Raw genomic sequence first — 7,572 nt, 5'->3', positions numbered from 1 at the left:
GAGCCCCTCCTCCACTTCCCCCTCCTCTCCCCTGCAACTTGAGACCACTCCCTTCCTTCCCCCCCCTCCCTGCATTTGCAGATCGCCGGCCGGCTGTTCGCCTCAGCCTCCGGCAGTCTGGAGCTTCTCCCCCTGCTCCCCCCTCCCCGGCTGCTGAGCGCGCTGTTCCGCAGCACTCTGTTCTGAGCGGCACGGTAAGGGGGCCAGGGGGTCGGAGAAGCGGCAGGGAGGTTCTGGAGGGGGCAGTCAAGAGACAGGGAGCAGGGTTGGATGAGTTGGGAGTTCGGGAGGAGGCTGTCTGGGGGTTGGGGGTGTAAGGTTTTGGGCAGTCAGGGTATAGGTAGGGGGTAGGGTCTTAGGGGGGCAGTTAGGGTGGGGGGGTCTCAGGAGGGGGCAGTTAGGGGACAAGGAACAGGGAAGCTTAAGTAGGGGGTGGGGTTCTGGAGGGCAGTTAGGAGCAGGGGTCCCAGGAGGGGGCAGTCAGGGGACAGGGAGCAGAGGGGTTTAGATGGGTTGGGAGTTCGGGGGGGGTGCTGTCAGGGAGTGGGGAGTGGTTGGATGGGGCGTGGGAGTCCCTGGTGTCTGTCTAGGGGTGGGGGTGTGGATAAGGGTGGGGGCAGTCAGGGGACAGGTAGAGTCCTAGGGGGCCAGTTAGGATGGGGGCAGGGTCCCAGGAGGGGGCAGTCAGGGGACAAGGAGTGGGGGGGAGGGTTGGGGGTTCTGAGGGGGGTGGGAAGTGGGAGGGAGTGGAAGGGGAAGGGGCGGGGCTAGGGCAGGACTAGGGCGGGGCTCCTCCTGTCCTCTTTTTTTTGATTGTTGAAATATGGTAACCCTATGCAGCAGCCTCTCTTCTAAAAGCACCTTGTGCAGCAAGAGTTTCAGCTCCAGCCCCTTTAGGCTTTGCAAGTGCCTCCCACTGCGGTTGTCAGTGTCTCTAGGATGCTCAGCCCCCGAACTCTCCTCTTGCATCCCTACTGGCCCCAGTAAAGGGGGCATCTTCCTTTTGAGGTGGTGTCTGCCTCAGGATCCCATCTGGTGCTCCAAACTAGAGCCAGAGCCACTGCCCACCAAAGAGCTGGATATGCCCAGCACTGCCTGGGTCCCTGCATGACAGGGTAACGAGTTGCTAGGCTCACCCTGGTGCTGATGTCCAAGCACTGTTTTAGAGCACTCCATACATGTTTGATACGAGGTAAAGCTCTGGCTTTCACTTGCTCATGGGATTTAAAGAGCCTCCCAAAGCCTGGGAGGGGCACTCAGGCCCTGGCTTTGGTAGCACCCCATTTCCTCTAGGGTAGTGCCTAAGTGAAGTTTCATATATCACCAAAGATAGGCACAAGCAAGCCCCTCCCATTCCTTTCCAGTAACCCCCAGGGTTTGGTACCAGCAATCCCCTCCTTCCAGACCCATAAGGTGGGGGAAAGCTGGAGGCCCCTGTTCGTGAGTGCTGGGGTTACAGTAGGAGCACTGACGCTCAGCCAAGGTGAGAGCATGCATGCAGAATGCTGATGGGCAGTGGCAGCCCTGCACTGTCAGAATCATGTCCCCCACCCTGCGATCCCTCCTGCTGCACATGTACAGTGGGGACTGTGCAAGAGAAATGGATGTTTGATCAAATTGCCAGGAGTTAATTCTAGCCCGAATGGTTCTGACGACACTTCAGGAATTCTTTTTCCTGATCACATGGCAGTTCTCTTTACCAGCAGCGCTCATTGCTGGCCACAGCTAGAGATTTGTTGCCAAAGTCTAAAAGCCATAGACAATCATTCCATCACCCCTGCTGGGCAGGCTGTAAAACCATCTGAGAGACTGAGAGTAGGAGAACTTGTTATTTCTCTAGTGATTATTGAGCAAGCAGCAAATCTGTGGGCTATATTAGTAACTGACCTGATAAGTTCTCTTTCCTACTGTGAGAAGGGGGATGATGATGGAGGTCACGGGATGGTGTCATTGCAGAAGTTCTGTTTAACTGAATGAGTAAGCAGATAGGTCCTTGAGAAATGCTAGTTGTTGGCAGTGATACAGTTCTTTGTAGAAACCAGGTCTACTGCTACTAAAATTGATTCTCTCCACCTGAATCTTATGACTGGATCACTTCTCAAGTGCAGTGCTGCTGCCTACTGGTTATACATGCAAGCCAGCCAAAAACATGACATGGAGTCAGAATAACGATAGAAGTGGATTCAGGGCCCACATACTCTGGCCTCTGTCTCTGAAGCTCCCAAGGGTACAAGACTTCATTATGCTGCTGTTTCCAGGGTGTGTCTGTCCTGTAGTCTGTGAAATTGTTTGCAGAAGGGACCTTTGGACTGGGTTATAAATGCAGAACTCCCAATTCCCCTCAGTTCACAGCAGAGCTCTGCCTGGGAGGTTTGCCCAGAGAACGAAGGTAGAATGTGGCCGTTTCAGTTATCACTGTTTTATTAGTTGTTCCATCTCACTGTGACAGGGTGTACTGGGCCCTTTGAGGCTCCCTGCTTACAGTCTTATTACACCAGAGGTGGACAGACTACGGTCCCCGGGACCATCCTGCCCAGCTCTTGAGTTCCCAGCTGGGGAGGCTAGCCCCCGGCCCCTCCCCTGCTGTCCCCCCTCTCCTGCAGCTATGCCGCTGTGCAGGCAGCAGTCTGGGTGGCGGGGTTGTGCACTCCTGCTGAGCAGCTCCACAGTGTGTCTGGCTCCAGCGGGCAGCATGGCTGCCAGACATGCTGCTCTGAGCGGCAGGGTAAGGGGGATGGGGGACTAGATAAGAGGTGAGACGTCCCGGGGGGCAGTCAGGGAGCAGGGGGTGGTTGGATGGGATGGAGGTTCTGGGGGGCAGTCGGGGGACGGGGGGGATTGGATAAGCATGGGAGGCCTGGGGTGGCCAGTCAGGGGGTGGGGGTGTGGATAGGGGTCAGAGCAGTCAGGGGACTGGGAGCAGGGGGGTTGGATAGAGGGTGGGGTCCCAGGGATGGTTAGGGGCGGGGCTCCTGGGTGGGGGCGGTTAGGGGACAAGGAGCGGGGGGGTTGGATGGGTTGGGGATTCTAAGGGGGGCAGTTGGGGCAGGAAGTGGGAGGGGTTGGATAGGGGGTATGGGCCAGGCTGTTTGGGGAGGCACAGCCTTCCCTACCCGGCCCTCCATACAATTTTGCAACCCCAATGTGGCCCCCTAGGCAAAAAAGTTTGCCCACTCCTGTATTACACCCTGCCCAAAAGAAGAGCAGTAAAGGTGGGTCCTCCAGGCCTGCCTAGAAAGGTTGCAGGAAAGCAGCCAATCCGAGCCAAGCAGGTTTGGTTAAAAGGAGCTGAAGGGCCTGAGCAAGTCAGTTGCTTACTGGGACCAGAAGGGTGAAGGAGGACTGAAAGGCTATGAAACTCCCCAGATAAAGAGACTGGGGAGAAACCCTGCTCAAGCAGGGACAGAACTGGAAAGCTCTGCAGATGCAGAGGCCAGGGAGAGAGAATCCTGAATAAAAAGGGGGCAGAGACACCTGAGAGAAGACCCTGAGACATCAGGGCAAAAACAGAGAAACTCTCCATGCAAGGAGGTCTGGGAGAGACCCTGCTCAAACAGGGAACAGGCAGAGAATCCAAGAAGGTGATGGGACTGAGTGGGAAGCAACCAGGGAATGTAGTAGCAGCTATTAAAGTAGCATGAGGCTGCTATTTGTAGGGTCCCTGGCTTGGGATCCAGAGTAGTGGGCAGGCCTGGGTCCTGCCACTGGGAAAGAGGCCTAAGCCCCAAGAAGGGGATAAGACTTAATATCAAAAGCCTGAGAAAGGGGCTAGAATTTAAACAGGCCTAGCAATGGGGCTGAAAACCCCAGAGAGGGCCAATCATTTGTTGGACTGTGTTACTCTGGAAGGGGTCCATCCATTTTAGACTTTGTATGATTTAGCTGGAGGGCTGAAGTACTGCAGACTCTCCTGATGAGGGCAACAGCTGATGGGGTGCCAGGAAAGAGTGCAGGATCACACTCGGTCGACAGGAGGCGCTCATGAGAGGTGAGTGCGCCCCATCAGTCACTTTGTGGAAACAGGTATCAGAGGGGTAGCCGTGTTAGTCTGAATCTGTAAAAAGTAACAGAGGGTCCTGTGGCATCTTTAAGACTAACAGAAGTATTGGGAGCGTAAGCTTTCGTGGGTAAGAACCTCACTTCTTCAGCTGCAAGCATAGTGTGACAACATGCTACCCTCTGGGATCCCACTATTTCTAATCTTTGTTGGTCTTAATTACCATCCTCCTGTTTCTTTCCATCTTCCCTGTGTCTGTCTTCCCCCCTGCACTTCCTTCAATTCAGGAACTCCCAGTGCCTACCCTCTGTACATCACTCCTATCCCACCCGCAAAAATGATCAGTGGTGAAAGAGTCAAGGGAAAAGGCCTTAATTAGGCCTTAATGCCAACTCTGCAATGAGATTAATGGGGGAAGCACACAATTCCAGGCAGACAGTGCTCCATCAGTTTGAACTTGGGTCACATTTCAAGGATTTCTTTGTAAACAAGATGGGTAGAAAGAAACTGAGTTTCTGCAAAATCTGAATATTCCAGGACTACAACCTATGGGCTGGCTATAAAATAGGGATTAACCTCTCTCCTTCCCCATCTCTGCTTTCACCCTGGACCAGATTGGGAATCACCAGTGCAAGACATCCTTGGGGCAATGGAACATATGGCTCTTCTGGGGTGGCTCCAGCCCTGGATAGCCCTGAACTTAGTAGTGGGTTCAGCTTATGTGGAGAGTGCAAAAACCCTGGTTCTGCCCCACCAGATCCAAACCTGGCACCTTTGATCTACCTGGAGATTTCACCCTGGAAGAGGGTTTCCATTCCCAACCAGCCTTTGGGGAAGAAAATGTTCACACACAAAGCAGCGTGGCTGACCAAGGAGGGTATGATCTCCCTGGGCTGGGTCAGAATGAATCCTAGAATATTAGGGTTGGAAGGGACCTCAGGAGGTCATCTAGTCCAACCCCCTGCTCCAAGCAGGACCAATGGTACCAAGCCCAGTCTTCTCTCCTGAAATATATCGCATACCAACAAGTACATTAAAGGTATTAAAGTTGCACAATAAAGCACTCAGATGTTAAGAAATGTGAGAATTAGGGTTGCCTGGGCAATTTTAATTAAACTTTCTTGTGTGTAGCTGTTACAGTCTTTAATGACATGATCACACACACCTTTTTTTGTACAGGAGCCTGCCTTATTCAATGTATAGGATTGACAATGCTTGCTGAGTGGGTAGCTATTCTGTATTTCTTTTTATCTCTATCATTCAGTGTGTTGCCCTGAACTGTATGTCCTGCACACCCTCCAAACTCTTCTCTGAATACAGAATCGTTTCCCCTATAGTGTTTATCACTGTGACATGTGAGTGCTTCACAAGCCTGAATTAGCTTCTCCTCACAGCTCACCAGCAATGCATGAGAATATTATTGTCTCCGTTTTACAGCTGGGGGGAGACACAAATAGACTGGCCTGCTGCTACACATTGAGTTGGTGGCAGATTAGAAATTGGGACCTCCTGCTTCCCAACTCTGTACTTATTCCATTGTAGCACACTGCTGGAGGGGCTGAGCCGTTATGGTCCCCATAGAATTCAGCTGTGAGCACTCAGCACTTCTGCAAACCAGGCCCCAGCTGTCTCTCACTGTGCACCCAGAAAATGGGAATCTCACAGTTTGTGGCCACCTGCCAGAATTTTGGTTTAGATGGCCTCCAGTTGTCTCAGAGACTGGCAGAGACAGCTCCGGACTGAGCAAGTTACCTGCTATGTAAGTTTTAATATGTCAGGAACATGCCTTTTTATAAGCAAAACAACCTCTTGGCTTGATTTTAATAATGCTGTTTCCATTATTATAATAATTATAATCCACAACACTACCCCCTCTTCTGCTCGGCCCAGACATCCTAATCCCTTTCTCTGGTGTCTATTAGTTTGGTCTGGGACGGGAAGGGCTAGATGCACTCTGCGCTCTATTAGTTGATGGGCTGGCACATGTGGCCTGTGCAGCTAGCCCTGCCCCAGGCAGAAGCAGGCATGTGCGTGCATGCTGGCCATTTGGGCTCCTGCTCTGCAGCAGGTGGAGAAGAGGGATGTTGATGGGCTTCAAGCTGGTGCTGGGCATCTCTGTGCTGCTGTTGGCAGAGGCCATGGCTGCCACGCACGTCCAGCAGAGATGCATTGGGAAAGTGAGTGTCACATCTCCCACCCTGCGGAGGGGTCTGGGAAAGGAGGATGCCCCACCCTGGCACCAATTGTATCAGTTCCTTTATGTTACTGTCCAAAGTAATATAAGGGACCTTATCTTGGGTGTCTATTCAGTTAGCATTGATTAGCTAATTACATACAGAATTTTCCCAGTTAGCCAAATAGTAGGGACATGGATTTTATTGGGAGTTTGGGTAATTGAGAGGCAGCAGCGCAGGGAGCTCTCTGCATCTTGGCTGTCATGGCTCCACACACTGCCGGGGGCTCCCTGTGCTGCTGTGGGAGCCATTCAGCAGCAGGGGGGCATCCCTGGTGGCTGGGGGCTCTGCCTATTACCTGAACTCTGCATCCAAATCCTTTCATTGGCCTGCCAAGGGATGTGGATGATGCCGAGGAGTGAGACTAGAACTGCTGAGCCCTGGCTGTCATTAGCTGTATTAGGGTGGACTAGAGGCCCCAGTCAGGCTTGGGGCCCCATTGTACAAGGCGCTGTATGAGAACCAGTAGCAAGGAGCTTCCATTCCATGGGGTGAGACAGGCAGGCACCAGGTGCTCCATGGGACACTGGACAGACTGCAGGCACTTGTCTCCCACCCCTCAGGAGCCACAGAGATTTTGGGGGAGGGGTGGAAGAAGAGGGAGCAACCCTGACTCTTACTCCATGTGCTTTGGATCCCCCTGTCAGCACCAAGCTGCCAAGTACCCACTCCTCCATGCCTTGCTTTAATATGCATCTCGTCCTTCAAACCCTAATCTTCCCACCATTCGTCTGACTTCCCTCCCAACACATATTTAGGGAACTAACCAGAAACTGCACCTTACTTTGATGTTCAGGTATGTGGCTTTATACTAGGGGAGGTTTAGTCCTTTCATAACTATTTGTTTCAAAGGAACCTAATCTGTGGGAAATTCTGATTAGTGCCTTTGGCAGGTTTCTAAATAAAACTAGAAGGGGCTAGTTTACTTCCCCCCCCCACACACACCTTGCCTTTTAAATTAAAAGCATAGCACTTTATCTGCAGGCCATGTGTTTACTTAGTGCTCCTAGAGTAGTGGTGGTGGTAGGGGGAAGCAGAGAGAGGAGCGAGCCAACAGTGGGCAGTTGGGAGCCTGGGGGGAGGGGCCGGCGGTTGGGAACTTGGGGGGGAGGGGCCGGAGAGGCATGAGGGGTGGGTGGTTGGGAACCTGTGGGAAGGGGACAGAGCGGAGATGAGAAGAGGTGGAGGGGAACCAGCGAGGAGCCCTCAGATGGCTGGCTGGCTGGCCGGCCCTGGGGGAGCTCAAGTCACCTCTTACCGAGCTGGTTGTTTTGGGGCAGCTGGGGCCTGTTTTTGAAAGGCAGGTTAACATATTTATCTCATGAGACTTGGCAGCTGTGA

The 7,572-nt window shown here is 52.9% G+C and overlaps 1 long non-coding RNA gene across 2 annotated transcripts in view; it reads left to right on the top strand.

The window, feature by feature from the left end:
* The first annotated feature begins 140 nt into the window (after nt 1-140).
* Nucleotides 141-7,572, top strand: part of LOC117867350 — a 31,256-nt gene continuing 23,824 nt past the window's right edge. Inside the window, exons 1-3 of one of the 2 annotated variants that reach the window (XR_004643380.1) lie at nt 141-194; nt 3,883-3,988; nt 4,612-6,988. This is a non-coding gene — a long non-coding RNA (uncharacterized LOC117867350). Of the gene's footprint in view, nt 195-3,882; nt 3,989-4,611; nt 6,989-7,572 lie in introns of those variants that run through there. The other variant, XR_004643379.1, reaches the window with a different exon arrangement.

The sequence above is a fragment of the Trachemys scripta genome, chromosome 18 (genome assembly GCF_013100865.1).
Source record: "Trachemys scripta elegans isolate TJP31775 chromosome 18, CAS_Tse_1.0, whole genome shotgun sequence".
Taxonomy (NCBI): Eukaryota; Metazoa; Chordata; order Testudines; family Emydidae; genus Trachemys; species Trachemys scripta.
Note: the sequence above shows the minus strand (reverse complement) of the source record. Positions and strands in the feature narration are given on the sequence as shown.